Below are 23,711 nucleotides of genomic sequence, written 5' to 3' on the forward strand. Positions count from 1 at the left end.
TTTCCTGATTTGGACATTTCTAATAAAAACCACTTTATGTGGGGTACAAGACGTGAATCTCTACTTGACTATCAAGAAGCTGAGAAACTATTGAAGCCAACAATGGCATGGAAGAGCTGAATAAGCCTCCACCATGATTTTCATTCAAAGACTTATGCTTAAAGCATTACAAATGGAAATACCTCCCGATCAAGGATTCCATGGCTCTTTGGCTCGCTCATACGAATTGTCTAATCATGAAAGACATTGCTTGAAGCACACCATGATTACGTCCATGAATGAGTACAATTTTGAAGTTTATAAATCTGATTGAATTTTGACTGGAGAATACTTTTCTCGTCATTCCTTGTTTCTAACTTGCCCCTGAAGCAACAGTGTAGATAGCAGAAGCTTACCAAGTTCTCGGATCTGATTACTACCATAAACATATGGTAGAATCAGGGTCTGCCAAGATATGGCATCATGCCCGAAGCATGATCCTTGGTACCTAAGACCTAAAACTTCAAGAATAAGGGAAAATATTCCCGCACCTTAACCTTATATAATCTATTTCTGTCTCGATGGAATAGACCATTGCTATGCACCTGTTCGTGCCCCTACTAATGTTGTTAAGGAAGTACCATTCTAGTAGTAAATACGTGAGACTAATTTTGCTCCACCAAACACTGTTGGAAGAGCAGAATTTTGACATGGATGGCCTTATTGGCCGAATCCCCTTAAGTAAACCATTTACTTTGTGAACATTTTTCCATGTTCTTGGATTCATCTTTGGTGTATGTTTTACTTATGGATAATCTTATTGATATTGTCCTCGAATATGAGTTAATTGAATCATGTTACTTATGGATAATCTTAGGAATGTGGGAAAGTTAGTTGTCTGGATGAATGCGTACTACGCACACTAACTTTACACCTAAATCACATCTCTAACAATGACTTCAGGTTTATCCAACCTGATTAAAAGCATTGGCATGCTCCTCATTGTATGAATGGTATTGAATCACCATTTAAGGGACCTTAAATTCTCCCTGACGTTGAGTTTTTAAGGATATTCGAGATGACAATGATCATAAATGAAACCACTGAAAATAGAGTGAAATATCTTTGCACCACCTCTAAAAATGAGCCTGAAGCTTTAATTTAGGGCTAACAGGCTATCCCCCAACTGGGGCATACGCCATATATGGCTGGCCTGGAGCTGAGTGATTGAGCAGTTTACTTGCTTTGGCATGACCTTTAGGGACACTTAGGTCGAACAATGAGGCTACAACGCATCTCCTTACCTGAAGTAAGGACCTTGTGCTTACACACATACTTGCCAAGCATGCTCATTAGGGAAATTGATTTTCTATATCATTCCTCGCAAAGATATGACATGACTCTCTTTTCACAGTGGATTCAAGGGAATATATATGGACTAATCCAACCAATATGCGGACCATATAAATACTTATGGTTTTGGTTGATGAATCGACAAACTGGTCACATGTTTGTCCACACACATTGTTGCTAAACCTCTTGGCCGATTAAGGGTTCACCACCCTACTTATCCCATAAGGTCTAGGAGACTTGATAATGTTGGAGAGTTTATATCGACAGTTTTCAATAAAGTATTGCATGTCGTTTTGGGTTTATAATTGAACATTGAATTCCCATGTTCACCCCTAATAGCCTTGCCTAGTGATCATAAAGCGCAATTTAAATGATCGCCCGAATTTCGGTAAACGTACCAAGTTTTCTGTTTCTGCCTAGGGCTATGCAATCTTGTACGCAACTATGTTGGTCCGCATTGAGGCCCATTGCCACCCAACCTATACGACGTTACAGTTGGTTACTGGATACGAACCTGACGATTTTCGTATTTACACATTTGGGTGTGCATTCCATGTGCCAAGTTGCACCGCTGCAACGTACCACCATGGGTCCTCAAAGAATGATGTGTATCTTTTGTAGATCATGATTCTCCTTCACACTAGCTCTCTTTAAGCCCTTGCATGCGATCTCTTTACTGCTCATTTGTAGGTTGTCACTTTAATGAGACAGTTTTCCCATCGTTAAGGGGAGATAAGAATGTCAACGTTCCTGGATAACGGCGCGAATTTGCGTGGACGTTGCCCACTATGTCTCATCTCGATCCCCATACCGTACAAGTGTGATAAGCAAGTGCGATGACTTCTAGATTTTAGAATGTTGCTCCAGACGCATTCCTCTGATCTAGCTAAAGTGACGAGATCATTTACTAGCTGCAAACATGCATGTAAAGATAGACGTACTTAACAGATGTCGAGTCAACATCCCTGAATGGTGTGCCACCCCTGTTGGACGGTTTGGACCCCCTTGTTGGACGGTTCGGTACACCGGCGGATAGCTAATCAATCTATCTTGGCTTGGAGCACGACCGATCACTCGGTTCGTAGGATTCACTTCCCTGTAAGAGGAAGACACGGCACAACAATGAATCTAAATTTGATCGTTGTCTTAAATCATTTCCATCTTATGAGATTAATCTGGATTACCCCCGAGACTTGAAGTTCTTGGTCCAGTATACTAGTTTGGATGAGAAAATGGAATTGAAATGAGATTATCATCGATGATGTTTTCACTTAAATGGTAGCTATTGACATAAATGAAAAGCGACGATATTGAACCGTATTCCATTGATTAAGTGACAACGTAGAATTGATTGGACAACTAAAGTTTCCAGGTCAAATTCCTTACTAAAGTGTGTATTGGACCTGTTATCCCTACACTGCCTAAGATAACCCTGTTGTGTTACAAGTGGGAAAGGAAGCATATTGAGATGAATGAAATGGTGCGATATGATGCAAGCCTTACGGCATAAGGTTTCTCTTAAACATCTTGTGATTGATAACAGCATTATGAAATGTGGTTAGTGTTTCTCCATGGGGATATAGATACGGAAATTTACATGTAAGTTCTCGAAGAATTACATGGATTGTTTCAAATAGTTCCAAAACCATGGAACACCCTCTTAACTTGTTTTGAGGCGTTCACTACAATCCGACGGATGTGGTATACCCGTCTAAGTGATTATTTGATCAGTCAGGGATATGAATTATGCCTTTGCGTGTTAAACTATGAAGTCTTATTCCAAATTGCTAGAGATATAGTTTATGTCGTTAACACAAATCTCACTAAGACTCCGGAAGAGCTTGAGAAAACTGCCTTGCACCTGAAGATGGAATTTGAGATGAAGGATCTTGGGAAAACTCATTTATACTTTGACCTGAAGTTCAAGTGTTGTTCTGACGATATTTTGGTCTACCAGTCGAATTACATCCCGAATGTGTTACCTTTGAGTATACCTATGATCGTCCATACGTTATATGCAAATGAGACCCTTAAAGAGGTTATGGAATCTGAAATTCCATATCTAAGTTCAACTTTGCCTTTTATTGTACGTAGCTCATTGTATTTAGACAAGACATCTCCTTCGATGTTGATCTTGGTAAAGATGCAGCACCGCGCCAACACGCATCCACTGAATTAGTATTAAAGACTACCCTGAAGGTACTACATAGGCAAATCCCAACGCATCTTAGCGGATCCAACCCCCCTGATCCTTGAAATGATGCTTGCCTTATTGTTATGCTGACGCAGGTTACTTATCAAACCCGCACAAGGCAAAGTCCCCAAATGGTTATGACTTTACCGTTAGGGATATCTTAATATCTTGGAGGTCCATGATATGACCTTAGTTGCGAAATCTTCGAATTGTTCCAAGACTCAACTCAGTTTACTACGCCACAAGTGAGACATGGTTAGGAGTTCTTGTTGAGCATATTCGAAGTACTTACTGTGTTTTCATCTATCGTTGAGTCCCAACAACAATCCATGAAGATTATGCCGCATGTATCCACCCGACCAAGCCATGATACATCAACAAAATCAACACCAAGACATATTGCGTCTACATCAGCAAAGCATCAGGAGATTGAAGTCATGCAAGCTGATCCCAGACAACCTTACCGACCTCTACATGACGTCACCGCCGAAGTCAACCTTCCAGAAGCTTGTCCGAGGAATTGGTATGCCTAACTATTCATATGCAAATGCTTGTAATTCTCATTTGGAAGTTATGTCAAACTCAAGGGGAGTATCCAGAAGTATACTCACTTGATCTTAATGTACTCTTTTTCCCTATGATTAGGAGCATTTTTCCCACTGGGTTTTTGCTACCTATCTAGGTTTTAATGAGACACCCATCTTAGGCTAATCATACCCTTGTGAGCTATTTTACTTGCGTCCAAAAGACGTATAGTTTTGACTTAATGCAACTTCTCACTTTTCTTCTTAGTCTATGGGTTTTCTCCCACCTTGGATTTTACCATAGCGAGTTTTTGTGAATTTTACTTTTTATGCATTCTTCCGTTGATTTGAGACTCGCATTCGCTCATTGTGTCGACGACTTCATCAACTATACTTGCTTCATCACTGAAGACCTGATGCGCCATTTACTTGAGTATTTACACACTCAAGGGGGAGTGTTGCGGTCCTATTAGATTAGGAAAGTGATTGTGTAAATCCTAGTATATCTTGGAATATCTCTTATATTCCTATTAGGAGTAGATTACCTATTAAATGTTGTAATCCTAAAAGGAAAGGTTTTTACCTATCATACTACTATAAATAAAGGCACAATGGGGTGAAATAGAACACACCCACAATTACACATCTCTCTCTTTCTCTCTATCTATGCCGCACCCCTCTCTCTCTGGCCTCCATAATTGTTCAATAAATTATGCTTACAACACATTATCAGCACGCTCTTGACGCTGTGCTAAAGAGAGTTTGATTTTCAATCAGGGGAATATTACGTTTTAATCATTCTTTTTATGATTAATTATTATTTTATTGAATTGATCTACATGCTATTGATTCAATTTAATTTTTTCTATGTTGAACGTGATCAATAATCATCAAAAATCAATTTTTTGAACGTCATCAATTTTTTTTTGTGTTGAATTGTTCAGTAAGTTATGCCTACAACAATAATCAATTTTTTCTTCTAATCTCATCTAAAAACAAAATAACAAGAAAATAAATATAAAAATATTATTATAAAGTCAAATAGAAATTTTCAAGATATTTTTATTTAAACTAGGAGAAAATATAAAATTTTTTATTTCATTTTTTGTTTTTCTGTGCTAAGTGGTAAAGGTTTTCAATGAATATAAGCCTTTGGAATATATATGTATTGGGAGTTTTAATGAAACACTCTCGGTATTATTCATTTTTAACGAAAAATACATTTTTACTCTAAAAAGTCACTCCTGGTACTATTCACTTACAACACATTTTTGTCATTTTGATTAAAACTCAAAGTTTTCAAGCCCTTTCAATAGTTATGGAATTTTAATGAAACACGCTTGGTACTGTTCACACGACAAGGACATTTTCATTTTCTTGTGCTAAGTGGTAAAATTTTTATAAATATAAGTATGTGTGCAACTCCGCCGTGTAAGTTTATCTTACATTGCCGGTCCCAAGCCCGGATAAAGGAGGAGGGGGAGGGCGTCAGGTAGTCGACAGCCGGCACTCCATGATCACGTCGAATCCTTATGAAAATGAATCCAGAACGAAATCGCGCTAAAGCTAGGGCGTCACCCGTAAGTGGCGCGCTGTGTGGCCTGAGCACAGTGATAAGTGAGCAAGGGTTGCTGTATCTCCATCGGCACCCGGATACAGTGTTAAATGAGCAAAGGGGCTATAGAAACTTCTTTTCGAACGACTCCACTCAAAGTTGTTTGGGAGCATATGCTCCTATCAACTTTACACGGGACACACAAAAGAAGTACTTTGATCCTATTAGACGGGGAAGGGTGAAGAAGCTAGGACAGAAGGGTAGAGCTCAAGAGAGCAAAATGCGTTTAGGAACGTGGAATATAGGAACCTTGACGGGAAAATCTATGGAAGTAGTAGAAGTTATGGTGAGGAGAAGGATAAATATTATGTGCCTACAAGAAACTAAGTGGGTTGGTCGTAAGGCAAAGGATCTAGAAAACTCAGGGTTTAAACTATGGTATTCGGGCACAAATAGAACGAGAAACGGTGTTGGCATCATCGTGGACAAGACCTTGACACAAGATGTTGTAGATGTTAAGAGGGTAGGAGATAGAATCATGGCAATCAAGATTGTAATAGGACAAGAACTTATCAATGTGATTAGTGCGTACGCACCTCAAGTAGGGTTGGATACGAGTTCGAAGGAGAAATTTTGGGAAGACCTTGGAGACTTGGTGCAAGGAATTGCTCAGACGGAGAAGTTATTTATAGGAGGAGATTTAAATGGACACGTGGGCAGGGAGACAGGCAACTATGGAGGTTTTCATGGTGGCCATGGTTTTGGGGAGAGAAACGAGGATGGGGAAGCTATCTTGGATTTTGCAATGGCATATGATCTCTTCTTAGCCAACACCTTCTTTAAGAAGAGAGAAGAACATGTGATCACCTACAAGAGTGGGTCGTCAAAAACACAAATAGATTTTCTTCTAATGAGGAAAGGGGATCGTATAACTTGTAAGGATTGCAAAGTTATACTAGGAGAGAGCGTGACTAATCAACATCGCTTGTTGGTGATGGATGTACATATCAAAAGAGTGAGAAAAAAGAACAAGACTTGGAAGTGCCCAAGGACTAGATGGTGGAATCTAAAAGAAGAAAAACAAGCCATTTTCAAAGAGAAAGTAATCACCCAGTGTGTGTGGGATAGAGAGGGGGAAGCTAACCAAATGTGGGATTCCATGGCTAGTTGTATCCGAAAAGTAGCAAAAGAGGTATTAGGAGAGTCCAAGGGCTTTGCCCCACACCAAAAGGAATCTTGGTGGTGGAATGAGGAGGTACAAGCAAAGGTGAAGGCTAAGAAGGAATGTTGTAAAGCCTTATACAAGGATAGGACCGATGAAAATGGTGAAAGGTATAGAAAAGCGAAGCAAGAGGCAAAGAAAGCTGTGAGAGAAGCTAAGTTAGCAGCTTATGACGATATGTATAAGCGACTAGATACCAAAGAAGGAGAGTTGGATATCTATAAACTAGCTAGAGCAAGGGAAAAGAAGACAAAGGACCTAAACCAAGTGAGGTGCATCAAGGATGAGGATGGAAAGGTTCTTGCTACAGAGAACGCGGTTAAAGACAGATGGAAAGGTTATTTTCATAATCTTTTCAATGAAGGACATGAAAGGAGTGCTTCTTTAGGGGAGTTGAGTAACTCAGAAGAGTGTAGAAACTACTTTTTTTATCGTAGAATCCGGAAGGAAGAAGTGGGTGTAGCTTTGAAGAAGATGAAGCATAGAAAAGCAGTAGGCCCAGACGATATACCAATCGAAGTGTGGAAAGTTTTGGGAGAGACAGGTATAACATGGCTCACTGACCTTTTCAATAGGATTTTGAAAACGAAGAAGATGCCGAATGAGTGGCGAATGAGCACTTTGGTGCCTATCTACAAGAATAAGGGCGATGTACAAAATTGCATGAACTATAGGGGAATTAAGCTAATGAGTCATACAATGAAGCTCTGGGAGAGAGTCATTGAGCATAGATTGAGGCAAGAGACACGGGTTTCGGACAACCAATTCGGGTTCATGCCAGGGCGCTCAACCATGGAGGCAATCTATCTCTTACGAAGATTGATGGAAAGATATAGAGATGGGAAAAAGGATTTACACATGGTCTTTATAGATTTGGAAAAAGCGTATGATAGGGTCCCAAGAGACATTCTTTGGAGGATTTTAGAGAAGAAAGGAGTACGAGTAGCATATATCCAAGCTATACAGGATATGTATGAAGGAGCAAAGACTGCCGTAAGAACTCATGAAGGACAAACCGAAAGCTTTCCCATAACTGTAGGATTACATCAAGGCTCATCCTTAAGTCCTTACCTTTTTGCGTTGGTAATGGATGAGTTAACAGGACATATTCAAGGTGATATTCCTTGGTGTATGTTTTTCGCAGACGATATAGTGTTGATAGATGAAACTCAGGAAGGGGTAAATGCAAAGCTTAACCTTTGGAGAGAAGTGTTGGAATCTAAAGGTCTTCGCCTAAGCCGATCAAAGACAGAATATATGGAGTGCAAGTTCAGTGCAAATGGAGGCCAAAACGAGTTAGGGGTGAGGATCGGAGATCAAGAAATACCAAAGAGCGACCGTTTTCGTTACCTAGGATCTATCTCAACCATAGAATACAAGCTGGATGGATGAAGTGGAAGAGTGCATCCGGCGTGTTGTGTGACCGCCGTATGCCACTGAAGCTCAAGGGAAAATTTTATAGGACGGCAATAAGGGCGGCGATGCTGTATGGCACAGAATGTTGGGCGGTGAAGCATCAACACGTACACAAAATGGGTGTAGCGGAGATGAGGATGCTTCGTTGGATGTGTGGGCACACGAGAAAGGATAAGATTAGGAATGAGGATATCCGGGGTAAAGTAGGAGTAGCCGAAATTGAAGGAAAGATGAGAGAAAATCGGTTACGATGGTTTGGACATGTGCAAAGAAGGTCTACTGACGCTCCGATTAGAAGATGCGACTATGGGACAGAGGTTCAGGGCCGAAGGGGCAGAGGAAGACCTAGGAAAACTTTGGAAGAGACCCTAAGAAAAGACTTAGAGTACTTGGATCTAACGGAGGACATGACACAGGACAGAACACAATGGCGTTCTAAGATTCATATAGCCGATCCCACTCAGTGACTTGGATTTTCCAAGTCTCCAACCGAGAAGTTTTCCTCACTCGGGAAATTAAGGGAACACTACCTCAACCTATATGCTCCACTCACAAAGCTTCAACATACAAGCTTCAACAAAAGAAAATTCAAAGAACTTAGCGAAGAAGGCTTTGGTGTATTTAACACAATACGTTGAAATGAAGGAAAGCTTATTTATTGATATCCCCGATAAGTTACAAATATGTACATATACTGGAGTCAAAATAAACAAACAAGAGGGAGCCTTCACAAAGGTTGCTTAGGAGAAGTCTCAGCAGTCGGTAGAGCCCCAGAAAGAGAAGGCACCGGAGGGGGATCATTCGGAGCCTCAGTACTGGACAAAACCCTAGAAGGAGGAGGCATCAGAGATTGATCATTTGGAGCTTCATTACGCGGTACAGCCCCAGAAGACGAAGGCAATAAATGCCTTTGGAACAAACCCACAAATCTCTGATGATCAAGTAAAACCTGACCATCAGATTCCTTCATCTGGTCAAGCTTCCTCTTCATGTTTGTAGCATAGTCATGTGCGAGCCGGTGCAACTGTTTATTCTCATGCTTGAGCCCTCTAATCTCCTGTTTGAGACTCATCACTTCAGCTGCCAATGATTCAACTTGGCGGGTTCGAGCAAATAGGCGTTGGGCCATATTAGACACAGAACCTGCACACTGAACACTGAGAGCCAGAGAATCCTTAACAGACAACTCATCAGACCGTTTGGAAAGTAGTCTGTTATCTTTGGGAGTGAGAAGGTTCCTGGCCACTACCGCAGCGGTCATATCATTCTTCATCACGGAATCCCCAACGGTAAGAGGACCAGTAGGGGAGACGAAGGATGGGCGCCATATGTTGTCTGGAGAAGGCGGGGCTGCCTCTTCAACAAGGTTCAAGTCAAAACGACGGTCGGAGGGGCCAGACATTTTCAAAGGTGTTGACGAGAGAAGAGGTCGGACAAATCAAGATCTTAGAAGTGCAAGAATGGAGCTTCTACTGGTGGATATTCAAGTGTGCTTTGGAACTTAATGTCAGCCCCTATAAAAATCTGCACCCGACGAAGCTTCAGAAATCGAAGAGGCGCCTGCTCAGAAATCGAAGAGGCGTTTGCTTTCTCAAAAGCTGGGCTGCTCAGAGACCACGAGGGTCGATCTCAGAAATCGAAGAGGTGTTTGCTTTCTCAAAAGCTGGGCTGCTCAAAGACCACAAAGGCCGATCTCAGAAATCGAAGAGGCTTGCTTTCTCAAAAGCTGGGCTGCTCAGAGACCACGATGGCCGATTTCAGAAATCGAAGAGGCACCTACTTTTCCAGCCTTGTCAGCACCTGTTCAATCACCCACTTCCCACACGCAACAGTAACTCATGGGTACCACAGATAACTTTGCCAAAGTTCTCTGACAAAGTTGAGACACGTGAAGCTTGCAGCTCTCACTACATCGCTCTGACCAAGAAGGGTAAAAGAATTGCGAAGAAACAACACTAACAAAGTTTAGACACATAAATTTTGAAGGTCTAGCTACCATATTATTACCCACAAGGGTAAAGGAACAGTACCACTGCTGGATAATTGGAAAGTCCCGGTGTGTCAACCTCTGTGCTTCGTGGCAAGGTAGACTAGCAAACATGCCCAACCTTTACTCACATTCGAGAAAACACTCCTAACAAGATTGCTTGCTCCAAAATCGAAGAGGCACCGCCCTCCGAATCTCGAGAGCCAGACTCTCAACATGATTACTTTCTCAAAAATCGAAGAGAGGGTAAAGGAACAGTACCACTGCTGGATAATTAGAAAGTCCCTGTGTGTCAACCTTTGTGCTTCGTGGCAAGGTAGACTAGCAAACATGCCCAACCTTTACTCACATTCAAGAAAACACTCCCAACAAGATTGCTTGCTCCAAAATCGAAGAGGCACCGCCCTCCGAATCTCGAGAGCCAGACTCCCAACATGATTACTTTCTCAAAATCGAAGATAGGGTAAAGGAACAGTACCACTGCTGGATAATTGGAAAGTCCCTGTGTGTCAACCTCTGTGCTTCGTGGCAAGGTAGACTAGCAAACATGCCCAACCTTTACTCACATTCGAGAAAACACTCCCAACAAGATTGCTTGCTCCAAAATCGAAGAGGCACGGCCCTCCGAATCTCGAGAGCCAGACTCCCAACATGATTACTTTCTCAAAAATCGAAGAGACACCGCTCTCCGAATCTCGAGAGCCAGACCCCCAGCAGGATTGCTTTCTCAAAAATCGAAGAGGCATCGTTCTCCGAATCTCGAGAGCCAGACCCCCGACAGGTCTGTAATCTTCACACGCAACATCAGCTTTCCAGATACCACAAACCACTTTTTCAAAGTGCTCTGACAGAGTTAAAACATGTGAAGCTGGCAGCTCCCACTACCGTGCTATAACCAAGCAGGGTAAAGGAATAACATTATTACTTGATGTTAGGGAGACTCCTATATATGTCGACTTCCATCCCTAACGGACAGGCAGACCTGCAAAAATGCTCAACCCTTTCTCTTATCTGAGAGGGCACTCCCAACAAAGCCTTTCGAAATATTCAGCTTTCTTTCCCCCCGATAATACCTCTCTAAACAAGCTATACTAGAGCAAGAATATCTCATATCATCAGGGTTAAAAGCAAGAGTATCCCATATCATGTTTTTTCCCTGTCTTTTCCTTTGGCCTTGTTCTTACCTGCAAGACAAGGAGAAAGAGAGCAATCAGTCAACACTTGGAATCAAGCTTCCAGCCAGGAACTGACTGCCTGGAACCCCTTACCTGATTACTTACCTGGCATTGCTCTCGAGTACTCATCTTCAACATCTTATGCTTCCAGGGAAGATACCGCATCTGCCTGAGGAACAGATAGGGCAAGTGAGAATGATACAAGGAAGCATGTGGAGACAAGCGTAACAGCACACGTGCCGATACATCCACTACTCTATCAAAAGAAAAAGTATCCCATATCAGCAGGGTCGAATGTACTCTAGATTTGATGGACTTGTTTTGACCCTCAAATTCTTCAGTCGGCCTTATACTCTGGAGGAAACCAGAAAACCCTCCAGCCCAGTTCAAGAATAAGCCTGTGGAAAGTTACTTCTTCAAAAGCAAAAGTATCCCATATCATCTCTCCTCATTTTTCTTCTCTTTATCCTTCATGCTGCCTGCAAGATAGGGAGAATGTGAACAATCAGCCGGAGCTCTGATTGCTTACCTTGTCTGTCACCTCTTTCAGCAGATCCCCCAGCTCGGCGACTTGGGGGACTCCTACTACATGGTTTGTATCTCGCTTGAGCAAGCATGAAACTACAAGTAAGCTTCAAGTGAAATTGATACATTACCTTGTGCATCTCCACCAGTTACAGATACCACCCCTGGATGGAGGAATAGTACTTCCAGAGAAGATGCCACATCTACCTATGAGACAGATAAGGCAAGTCAAGACGATACCACACTCCGGTACTTAGAAGTTTCGTGGCTACGAGATCATTCTCCCACAATATTTCCTAATGTCATTTGTACTAAATCATTCACTTGTACTCACTAAAGGAGAGCTTGAACCTATGTACTTGTGTAAACCCTTCACAATTAATGAGAACTCCTCTATTCCGTGGACGTAGCCAATCTGGGTGAACCACGTACATCTTGTGTTTGCTTTCCTATCTCTATCCATTTATATACTTATCCACACTAATGACCGGAGCAATCTAGCGAAGATCACAAAAAGTGACCGTTTTCGCTACCTAGGATCTATCTTGCAAGAGAACGGAGAATTAGATGGAGATCTCAACCATAGAATACAAGCTGGATGGATGAAGTGTAAGAGTGCATCCGGCGTGTTGTGTGACCGTCGTAGGCCACTGAAGCTCAAGGGAAAATTTTATAGGACGGCAATAAGGCCAGCGATGTTGTATGGCACAGAATGTTGGGCGGTGAAGCATCAACGTACACAAAATGGGTGTAGCGGAGATGAGGATGCTTCGTGGGATGTATGGGCACACGAGAAAGGATAAGATTGGGAATTAGGATATCCGAGGTAAAGTAGGAGTAGCCAAAATTAAAGGAAATATGAGAGAAAATCGGTTCCGGTGGTTTGGACATGTGCAAAGAAGGCCTACTGACGCTCCGGTTCGAAAATGTGACTACGGGACAGAGGTTCGGGGCCGAAGGAGTAGAGGAAGACCTAGGAAAACTTTGGAAGAGACCCTAAGAAAAGACTTGAGTACTTTGATCTAACGGAGGACATGACACAAATGAGCGCAATGGCGTTCTAGGATTCATATAGCCGACCCCACTTAGTGGGAAAAGGCTTTGTTGTTGTTGTTGTATAAGTATGTGTGCTATTAATAAAATCTTATATTTTCTATATTAGGTTAGAGTGTCAAGTTAAAGAGAAATTCTAAGTGGAATTGTTTTGTTGAAGAAATCCAGTAGAAGCTAACAATGCATTACAAGATTGTTGCGGTATCATGCCTTAAAATATATAATCAATGACTAATCATTTGTGATTTTTTACATGGGTACTATACTATGTTTGATCTTCATGGCCTTAGACTTATGATGACCTCGGATTTTCTACATAGGTACTAAACATTGTTTTCAGGGTGATGCGTGAAATTACTTGACACACAAATTAAACCCTCTTTTTGACAATTGTAGTATAGATGTAAGTAGGGTATCGTTCTAGGCCGGGGATTAGGAGGGATTGCTAATCTATTCTAAATTAATTTAAAAATATTAAATAAGACTCAAGGACACAAAATTAGGCTAAAAACTCTAATAACTCGAAACACACTTAAAATGACTCAAAACAATGAAAACAATTAAATTAAACACTAGGAACTGAAATGGACGGAAATTAAATTAAAAGACTAACAATAAAGAAAACTAACTAAATAATATAATTTAATAATGGATGGGTGTTTGGTTTTGATGAAAAGTAAATTAAACTTAATTAAATTACAGAATTGATAAAAACATAAAATTAAGGTAAAATGATAAATGACGGATTAGCTAGAGGGTTCTTCTCCACACATGACACATATGCAACCTAAATTGATTTTCAGTTGTTCTTTCAATAAGTTGTGAATTTCAATACTCCAGATTAACCGTGAACAGCACTTTTTTAATCTTCAAGTTTTCCTTAAGTTATTGAATTGGACGGGAAAACGCATACAACAATTCAAAACATTCTTCAAAAGTCCCCTACGTGAAAAGCACAATAGAGATACAATCAAAGATCATTAAACTTTGTGAAAACTATAAGCATTGACGAGACATTCGTAACTATGAAAAGCATGATACTCTTGCCAAGAATTTACTTAACGTGATTGTGACTAGCAACCTTTACTACTTGTGAAAATAAGTTCATAACGATTAGGTGAAATTCACTTATATTCTAGCATCAAATTCATGCATGTAAATTAAGCGTGCACTCTCAACCAACATACACAAATCAGTTTTTATACGAACGGATAAGTAAATTGAAATCACAACTTATGAAATCACAACCGAAGGTAATCAATTCATATTACAAATATATTCATGGTTTTGAATTAACCTCTAGCCAAAATAAAATTTAATTACACATTATTAAAACAGAAATAAAATATAGATTTAGAAAGATTTAACCGAGAGAGAGGAGAGTGATTCAGTGCCAGTCTGCCCCTCGTTTTCTGCTGCACCGCTCTGCCTATATCACGCTGCCAAGGGCCTGCTGCGCAAGGGCTTCTCTCTCTAGCTGCAAAGGCAGCTTTGCTTCTCTGTTTTCTCCCCGAGGCTCACTGCCCTCTGGGCTGCCAAGACAGCCCACTGCTGTCCTCTCTCTTCCCGTTCTCCACGTCTGCGAGCTGCCAAAGGGCAGCTCCCCCTCTACTCTCTCTCTGTCAGCTTCTTTCGTTTCTCTTCTTATTCCCATCATTTTTCTTATTTTTCTTTTCATCTTTGCCGTTCCTCACATCTTCTACAAAAGATAACATCATCATGATTTATCATTATTATTATTATTCTTTTTTTAATTTTATTTAAAAGCTGATCTACACAGACAATTTTGACGAATTTATTACATAAAATTTCACTTGTTCTATTTTTATTTTCTTTGCATAACAAATCCTAAAAGCATAAAAATAACGTAAATAGATTAAAAATATAAGGAACTAACTAAGAAAAGACGAGTGAATTTGAAGTAAAAATATATATAAATATGATCCGATCAAATACCCCCATACTTAGCTTTTGCTAGTCCTCGAGCAAAACAAAGAAAACATGAAAAAGTACTAACATGAAAAACATTAGTTTCCCCCTATGTGACCCTCATAGAAATTCATTTGAGAACACAAATCATCAAGAACCATAGCTAGCACCAAACAAGTTAATTCAAGTTCATCTTCCTTATTCAAATATTAGCTGTAATCTTTAAATCATCCTTGAAGTGTAGTGTGTGAGATAGCCATGCTAATGCACTTTCAAGTTTTTATTTTTAAAATCATCATATGCAAACTAGCGACCTTCTCACGGGATATGCACTCAATCACACATGTGTTTAGTTTTAATGTGTTTCGCTCAAAGAATCAAATGTGAAATTTCTACCATAAGCTTGCATAAAGATCTCATCTCCACAATCATAATTGCAAAACTTAAATCAAGAGGACTTTTATTGGATGTAATGAGGTTTAGGGATAGGGTTATTGAAACGAAAGAATAGGAAAACACAAGTTCCAAGCTACATTGCAAGCAATTCTTTTCTTTAGATTTATAAGAACTCAAGCTCTCCAACGATTCTTCAGACATCTCCAACCACAACCTTAAACTGAAACTTTAAAAACTTTTATTTTCTGTGTATACAATCTTTCTTTTTCTTTTTTTTTTTTTTTTCTTTTTTTCTTTTTTTTTTGAAATACAAACATGAAATACCCCCACACTTATTCTTTTGCCAAACACCTTCACAGTACTTAACAAACGTTTCTCATAAGACAATCTCGCATTGCTCGCTTGGAAAAGGGTAAGGAAAAATGTTTCAGGTATAAGGGTAGACATATCTGGTGATAAGAAATAAAAGGCTCAACAAAGACGGCTCAAATTGGCAATCTAATGATATCATTTTTCTTTGGGAAACATGGTTATTTGGGCCATAGTGGTAAACCTAATGCCTCTATCATTTCCAAGTTCATGCAATCAATGACAAACATTTCGAAAGATCGTTACGCAAGTTCTAGAGATGTATCTCACATAAGTTCATCACACATGAAAGAATAGGAGTGTATGAAAAATGCACACACTTTCAATCGGCTCAAAAACTCACATAGGATGTATATGGTCACTAAATTCACATATGAAGCTTTAAGTCATGCTTTAGTTTCACATCAACAAGGCTATGTGCATTTGGTTTTTCAAAGATGATCAAACATGTACAAAACTAATACGAGAATTAGGAATTTCACAAAACACATGTTAACTAAGTTCTTGATGATCATGGTTCAAATTTTATCCAATTATATCATTGGGTCGGGAAACTAACAAAAATCTAATTCAAAACAATAAGGAAAACAAGACAATATTTTTGGATTTTTAAATTTTCCGATTTTTTTTTTTTTTTTTTTTTTTTTTTTTTTTATAGAGAAAACAAAACTAAAAAATAAAAAGCAACAACACAGAAACAAATGAAACCAGTTCGAAGTTGAAGGTACAAAAAAATTTCAATTTGGTCATTTTTACCCTTTACCCCCATACTTAAACTGGACATTGTCCCCAATGTCAGAAAACACTATAATGCAAAAATAAATAAAATAAACAAAATAATAAAAAAAAAAACAAAATAAAGCAATTGGACTGAAAACTTCCCTAATTTGCAGTAAAATCAAGCGATGACCCCCCAAGCTAAAATTCTGCAATCAACTGCAAGGGTGGAAATAACCAAAAGTTCCTGCAAAGAAAAGAAATAATTCAGTTAAGTAACGCAAGAAAATTAATTAAAAAAAATTGCAAACGAAAAATTGAAAATTACGATAAAAGATAATGAATAAAACTAATAAGTAATCATTGGTCGTGCTTGTTGACTTTCCACAGCTTTCCTCTTGAACGGGGTGACACTTAGCTTTTTACTATTTGATGATATTGTACGGCGGAGCTTTGCTCTTTGGGAATGTTGCAGTTCTTTGAGTTCTTCAACTCAGATTCCTTCTGCTCTCGAGTTGATTGTGCAGGCTCAATTCCTTATTTGTTCTCCAAGCAGATGTGGCAGCTTCTCTTGTTCTTCATCTCAGACTCCTTCCGCTGGGATGATTGCGCAAGCTGCATTCTTCTCTGCTTGTTTCTTCTGCACAACGGGCAGGCACGAGGGAGAGGTGTTGGTCTGTTTCTTTCTTCAATCTTTCCAAGTGCCCACCTCTTGCTCTCTTTCTCCTTGTCCTTAGTTGAGGATGAATCAGCACGTTGCCTCCACATGCTTCGAGGAATCATCTTCACTTCCCTTATACGTGAGAGACGAAGCGGAAACATAAGATGATGAGTACTCGAGAGCAGGTGCTGGCTGGAAAAAGGACAGGGAGAAAGCATGATATGAGATACTCTTGCTTTCAACCTTCATGATATGAAATACTTTTGCTTTGAATGGGTTGTTCGCAAGAGTATCCCAAGGAATGAGGAACACAGAGTAACTTAGGAGGATTCTTTGGGAATGCATTTTCGGAGATGAAGAAGTGTTGAGAGGGTGTGCTGAGAGAGTGTGCTTTTGCTGTGGAAGGCGAAGGTAGAAACTTATAGGACTTGTCTTCACAACCGGAACTGTTATCTCACTTAGTGTCGGCAGCCGGTGGATGGATGAATAGTACAAATTACGCGCTTTCTGACAAAGCTGCCCGTAATTTCCGCAAAGCAGATTCCTCATTGATATCTGGAATCGGCGCTTCGAGCTCTGAGCAACGTCGATTGTAGAGGTAGCATGTGACACGTGCGGATAAATCTGGAAAAGAAGATTTGCCCGTGGGTTGAAGCCCAGCTTTTGAGAAAGCTAGCGTGTCTTTGACTGTTGAATTTCCCTCTTCGATTTCTGAATTGGTGCTTCGACAAACTGCCCGAGAATTTCGCAAAGCAATTTACGTGTGACAAGTGACGACACGTCTGGACAAATTGATCTTTTGAAATCCGGGGTTCGGCTCGTGGTTTCTGAGCAAGCCCAGCCTTTAAGAAATGAAACGCCTCTTTTGAGAAAAGAATCCGGCTTTTGAGAAAGGAGCCCCGACTCTTCGATTTGCGAGAGGACGCTTCTCTGAGGAGCGCCTCTCCGATTTCTTCTTTTTATAGAGGCGTTAATTTTGTTCCACAACACACTTGAGCACCCTCCTGTAAACACTTCCTTCTTGCACTTGTTTAATCTTGATCATTCCGACTCTCTTCTTTCTTCACCACCTCTGAAAAATGTCTGGCCCTTCCGATCGTCGTTTTGACTTGAACATTGGTGAAGAGGCAGCTCCGCCTTCACCAGACAATATATGGCGCCCATCCTTCATATCCCCTACCGGTCCTCTTACCGTGGGGGATTCGGTGATGAAAAATGACATGACTGCTGCGGTGGTGGCCCGGAATCTTGTCACCCCCAGAGATAACAGACTGCTCGCTAGGCGGTCTGATGAATTGGCGGTTAAGGAGTCTCTGGCACTTAGCGTGCAGTGCGCCGGTTCTGTATCCAACATGGCCCAACGCCTATTTGCTCGAACCCGTCACGTTGAATCGTTGGTGGCTGAAATACAGAGTCTCAAAGAGGAGATTAGAGGACTCAAGCATGAAAATAAACAATTGCACAAGCTTGCACACAACTATGCCACAACTATGAAGAGAAAGATTGACCAGATGCAGGACACCGATGGTCAAATTTTACTTGATCATCGGAGGTTTGTGGGTTTGTTCCAACCGCATCTGCCTTCGTCTTCTGGAGCGGCACCACGTAGTGAAGCTCCAACTGATCAACCTCTGCCGCCTCCTCCTTCTGTGGCCCCGCCGACTGCTGAAGCCCCGCCTACTACTGAAGCACCACCCGACCAATGAATACTATTAGTTTACATCATTGTAAAATATTTGTACTTTTTTTTTTTTTTTATGTAATTTTTTTTTTTATGTATTTTTTATTTTTTTTATTTTTTTTTAATAATTTTTTTTTTTTCATTAATTTTAAATTTTATCCTTTTTTTTTTTTTTTTTATATGTAAATTAATGTAAAGAGACTTTGGTTAACCTTCCCCCACACTTAAACTAAATAACACAAACTCACAGAAATCAACCAAATAACACAACTAACTAAACAAAACAAAATGAAAGCAGTAAAGATAAGGGTGGAAGAATGCAAAGCTGATTGGGTTAGCAATTCCAAAGTCTCCCTTCGTTGAATGCTTGGGTTGCCTCCCAAGAAGCGCTTGATTTAACGTCTTTAGCCGGACGCATCTTTCCTTTAAATTTCCCTCGGCTCCATTTGAACCTAAAATCAAAGAAAGAAAAATAAATCAAATATCAAAAGTAAAATACACAAACACCAATATAAACATAAACAAAAACAAAAATAAAGGGATTAGCAAAGTTACTAATCCCCGGCAACGGCGCCAAAATTTGATGCGTGAAATTACTTGACACACAAATTAAACCCTCTTTTTGACAATTGTAGTATAGATGTAAGTAGGGTATCGTTCTAGGCCGGGGATTAGGAGGGATTGCTAATCTATTCTAAATTAATTTAAAAATATTAAATAAGACTCAAGGACACAAAATTAGGCTAAAAACTCTAATAACTCGAAACACACTTAAAATGACTCAAAACAATGAAAACAATTAAATTAAACACTAGGAACTGAAATGGACGGAAATTAAATTAAAAGACTAACAATAAAGAAAACTAACTAAATAATATAATTTAATAATGGATGGGTGTTTGGTTTTGATGAAAAGTAAATTAAACTTAATTAAATTACAGAATTGATAAAAACATAAAATTAAGGTAAAATGATAAATGACGGATTAGCTAGAGGGTTCTTCTCCACACATGACACATATGCAACCTAAATTGATTTTCAGTTGTTCTTTCAATAAGTTGTGAATTTCAATACTCCAGATTAACCGTGAACAGCACTTTTTTAATCTTCAAGTTTTCCTTAAGTTATTGAATTGGACGGGAAAACGCATACAACAATTCAAAACATTCTTCAAAAGTCCCCTACGTGAAAAGCACAATAGAGATACAATCAAAGATCATTAAACTTTGTGAAAACTATAAGCATTGACGAGACATTCGTAACTATGAAAAGCATGATACTCTTGCCAAGAATTTACTTAACGTGATTGTGACTAGCAACCTTTACTACTTGTGAAAATAAGTTCATAACGATTAGGTGAAATTCACTTATATTCTAGCATCAAATTCATGCATGTAAATTAAGCGTGCACTCTCAACCAACATACACAAATCAGTTTTTATACGAACGGATAAGTAAATTGAAATCACAACTTATGAAATCACAACCGAAGGTAATCAATTCATATTACAAATATATTCATGGTTTTGAATTAACCTCTAGCCAAAATAAAATTTAATTACACATTATTAAAACAGAAATAAAATATAGATTTAGAAAGATTTAACCGAGAGAGAGGAGAGTGATTCAGTGCCAGTCTGCCCCTCGTTTTCTGCTGCACCGCTCTGCCTATATCACGCTGCCAAGGGCCTGCTGCGCAAGGGCTTCTCTCTCTAGCTGCAAAGGCAGCTTTGCTTCTCTGTTTTCTCCCCGAGGCTCACTGCCCTCTGGGCTGCCAAGACAGCCCACTGCTGTCCTCTCTCTTCCCGTTCTCCACGTCTGCGAGCTGCCAAAGGGCAGCTCCCCCTCTACTCTCTCTCTGTCAGCTTCTTTCGTTTCTCTTCTTATTCCCATCATTTTTCTTATTTTTCTTTTCATCTTTGCCGTTCCTCACATCTTCTACAAAAGATAACATCATCATGATTTATCATTATTATTATTATTCTTTTTTTAATTTTATTTAAAAGCTGATCTACACAGACAATTTTGACGAATTTATTACATAAAATTTCACTTGTTCTATTTTTATTTTCTTTGCATAACAAATCCTAAAAGCATAAAAATAACGTAAATAGATTAAAAATATAAGGAACTAACTAAGAAAAGACGAGTGAATTTGAAGTAAAAATATATATAAATATGATCCGATCAAATACCCCCATACTTAGCTTTTGCTAGTCCTCGAGCAAAACAAAGAAAACATGAAAAAGTACTAACATGAAAAACATTAGTTTCCCCCTATGTGACCCTCATAGAAATTCATTTGAGAACACAAATCATCAAGAACCATAGCTAGCACCAAACAAGTTAATTCAAGTTCATCTTCCTTATTCAAATATTAGCTGTAATCTTTAAATCATCCTTGAAGTGTAGTGTGTGAGATAGCCATGCTAATGCACTTTCAAGTTTTTATTTTTAAAATCATCATATGCAAACTAGCGACCTTCTCACGGGATATGCACTCAATCACACATGTGTTTAGTTTTAATGTGTTTCGCTCAAAGAATCAAATGTGAAATTTCTACCATAAGCTTGCATAAAGATCTCATCTCCACAATCATAATTGCAAAACTTAAATCAAGAGGACTTTTATTGGATGTAATGAGGTTTAGGGATAGGGTTATTGAAACGAAAGAATAGGAAAACACAAGTTCCAAGCTACATTGCAAGCAATTCTTTTCTTTAGATTTATAAGAACTCAAGCTCTCCAACGATTCTTCAGACATCTCCAACCACAACCTTAAACTGAAACTTTAAAAACTTTTATTTTCTGTGTATACAATCTTTCTTTTTCTTTTTTTTTTTTTTTTCTTTTTTTCTTTTTTTTTTGAAATACAAACATGAAATACCCCCACACTTATTCTTTTGCCAAACACCTTCACAGTACTTAACAAACGTTTCTCATAAGACAATCTCGCATTGCTCGCTTGGAAAAGGGTAAGGAAAAATGTTTCAGGTATAAGGGTAGACATATCTGGTGATAAGAAATAAAAGGCTCAACAAAGACGGCTCAAATTGGCAATCTAATGATATCATTTTTCTTTGGGAAACATGGTTATTTGGGCCATAGTGGTAAACCTAATGCCTCTATCATTTCCAAGTTCATGCAATCAATGACAAACATTTCGAAAGATCGTTACGCAAGTTCTAGAGATGTATCTCACATAAGTTCATCACACATGAAAGAATAGGAGTGTATGAAAAATGCACACACTTTCAATCGGCTCAAAAACTCACATAGGATGTATATGGTCACTAAATTCACATATGAAGCTTTAAGTCATGCTTTAGTTTCACATCAACAAGGCTATGTGCATTTGGTTTTTCAAAGATGATCAAACATGTACAAAACTAATACGAGAATTAGGAATTTCACAAAACACATGTTAACTAAGTTCTTGATGATCATGGTTCAAATTTTATCCAATTATATCATTGGGTCGGGAAACTAACAAAAATCTAATTCAAAACAATAAGGAAAACAAGACAATATTTTTGGATTTTTAAATTTTCCGATTTTTTTTTTTTTTTTTTTTTTTTTTTTTTTATAGAGAAAACAAAACTAAAAAATAAAAAGCAACAACACAGAAACAAATGAAACCAGTTCGAAGTTGAAGGTACAAAAAAATTTCAATTTGGTCATTTTTACCCTTTACCCCCATACTTAAACTGGACATTGTCCCCAATGTCAGAAAACACTATAATGCAAAAATAAATAAAATAAACAAAATAATAAAAAAAAAAACAAAATAAAGCAATTGGACTGAAAACTTCCCTAATTTGCAGTAAAATCAAGCGATGACCCCCCAAGCTAAAATTCTGCAATCAACTGCAAGGGTGGAAATAACCAAAAGTTCCTGCAAAGAAAAGAAATAATTCAGTTAAGTAACGCAAGAAAATTAATTAAAAAAAATTGCAAACGAAAAATTGAAAATTACGATAAAAGATAATGAATAAAACTAATAAGTAATCATTGGTCGTGCTTGTTGACTTTCCACAGCTTTCCTCTTGAACGGGGTGACACTTAGCTTTTTACTATTTGATGATATTGTACGGCGGAGCTTTGCTCTTTGGGAATGTTGCAGTTCTTTGAGTTCTTCAACTCAGATTCCTTCTGCTCTCGAGTTGATTGTGCAGGCTCAATTCCTTATTTGTTCTCCAAGCAGATGTGGCAGCTTCTCTTGTTCTTCATCTCAGACTCCTTCCGCTGGGATGATTGCGCAAGCTGCATTCTTCTCTGCTTGTTTCTTCTGCACAACGGGCAGGCACGAGGGAGAGGTGTTGGTCTGTTTCTTTCTTCAATCTTTCCAAGTGCCCACCTCTTGCTCTCTTTCTCCTTGTCCTTAGTTGAGGATGAATCAGCACGTTGCCTCCACATGCTTCGAGGAATCATCTTCACTTCCCTTATACGTGAGAGACGAAGCGGAAACATAAGATGATGAGTACTCGAGAGCAGGTGCTGGCTGGAAAAAGGACAGGGAGAAAGCATGATATGAGATACTCTTGCTTTCAACCTTCATGATATGAAATACTTTTGCTTTGAATGGGTTGTTCGCAAGAGTATCCCAAGGAATGAGGAACACAGAGTAACTTAGGAGGATTCTTTGGGAATGCATTTTCGGAGATGAAGAAGTGTTGAGAGGGTGTGCTGAGAGAGTGTGCTTTTGCTGTGGAAGGCGAAGGTAGAAACTTATAGGACTTGTCTTCACAACCGGAACTGTTATCTCACTTAGTGTCGGCAGCCGGTGGATGGATGAATAGTACAAATTACGCGCTTTCTGACAAAGCTGCCCGTAATTTCCGCAAAGCAGATTCCTCATTGATATCTGGAATCGGCGCTTCGAGCTCTGAGCAACGTCGATTGTAGAGGTAGCATGTGACACGTGCGGATAAATCTGGAAAAGAAGATTTGCCCGTGGGTTGAAGCCCAGCTTTT

General features: G+C 39.2%; 1 long non-coding RNA gene across 1 annotated transcript; it reads right to left on the reverse strand.

Annotated features, from left to right (window-relative positions):
• Positions 1–15,567: 15,567 nt before the first annotated feature.
• On the reverse strand, positions 15,568–23,138 carry LOC126617702 (uncharacterized). Its single transcript, XR_007621490.1, has 2 exons — positions 22,432–23,138; positions 15,568–16,447 (listed from the first exon to the last, which is right to left on the reverse strand). It is a non-coding gene; the product is annotated as an uncharacterized LOC126617702 (long non-coding RNA).
• Between the last annotated feature and the right edge of the window lie 573 nt (positions 23,139–23,711).

The sequence above is a fragment of the Malus sylvestris genome, chromosome 4 (assembly GCF_916048215.2).
Source record: "Malus sylvestris chromosome 4, drMalSylv7.2, whole genome shotgun sequence".
Classification (NCBI taxonomy): Eukaryota; Viridiplantae; Streptophyta; class Magnoliopsida; order Rosales; family Rosaceae; genus Malus; species Malus sylvestris.